General features: G+C 41.5%; 1 protein-coding gene across 1 annotated transcript in view; it reads right to left on the bottom strand.

Moving 5' to 3' along the window:
* Positions 1–564, bottom strand: part of LOC118423306 (pyridoxal phosphate phosphatase PHOSPHO2-like) — a 5,624-nt gene extending 5,060 nt beyond the window's left edge. Inside the window, exon 1 of the mRNA XM_035831421.1 lies at positions 392–564. The gene's annotated coding sequence lies outside the window, so the exon portion shown is untranslated. The remainder of the gene's footprint in view (positions 1–391) is intronic.
* Positions 565–971: the final 407 nt, after the last annotated feature.

The raw sequence follows: 971 nt of genomic DNA, 5'->3' as shown, positions 1-971 counted from the left end.
ACTCTGATGCCGACGAAGAAACTCTGCCATTTGTTTGTAGGCATCAGGGTCAAGCCTCCTCGTAAATCAGCTCTAGGTGACAAATCGGCCGAGCTAGCTAAATTCTTGATTTGTAAAGGGGGCATAAAGAACTTGGTCAAGCTCTCTGTCTGGTACCACGCTTGTATCATTTTGTAAGAAATGGTATTAGCGGTAGGCTAGATTCAGCTAACGACCAGGACGTCAGTTTGATGCATATAGTTTTCTATGATTGCTACACTTTCACCAAGCACGCAGGCCCTGGTATATGGACATACACAGTGCAGTTTGATGTGACACTTATGTGATGCTGTTGATAATATACAAGGGATATGCTTATGGTTTAACATTAGGTAGTAAGAAATACAAGTACCTGTTCAGATGTGGTGAAGTCGGTAACACTACTAAAATTGAGCGGTGGTAGCCTGGACGGTCTGCTACACTGGTTCTGTGTGGTTCGTCGACTTACCGCTAACTTTATATCATTTTCGAGAGGCGGGGCTACGTTAGGGATGCAGCTAGGGCGGGGCCAGGCTGACGTCAGGACGCCTCCGTGCGTCACGTGCTCTCATCACGTGACCCCGGGCTTCCCCACGTTGTAATGATGTATGTTTATGATGATGCATATTTAGTGCTGATGTAAATTGTAATACATCAAAATATTGTCAGTCTAGTGGGACAGAATTTTTTTCTGGAAAGAAAGAAAGGGTGTTGTAAGTCGAAGCCAGTCAAACGGAATGTAGGATCGAGAGGTTTTCTTTTTTTATTCAAACATTTAAACAATAACACAATATGACAAAGAGGTGGAGCACTCAAGTACAAGACTTATTTTGACGCTACCCCTTACATAAAAAAGCATACATTTTTACAAAGAGAAATCAAGTACAAATGAAAAGCAAAGGAAAATCATGTCAGACAGAAAATAATATATTGTACATAGTATAGCAAGAAAA

Source organism: Branchiostoma floridae, chromosome 1 (assembly GCF_000003815.2).
Source record: "Branchiostoma floridae strain S238N-H82 chromosome 1, Bfl_VNyyK, whole genome shotgun sequence".
Taxonomy (NCBI): Eukaryota; Metazoa; Chordata; class Leptocardii; order Amphioxiformes; family Branchiostomatidae; genus Branchiostoma; species Branchiostoma floridae.
Note: the sequence above shows the minus strand (reverse complement) of the source record. Positions and strands in the feature narration are given on the sequence as shown.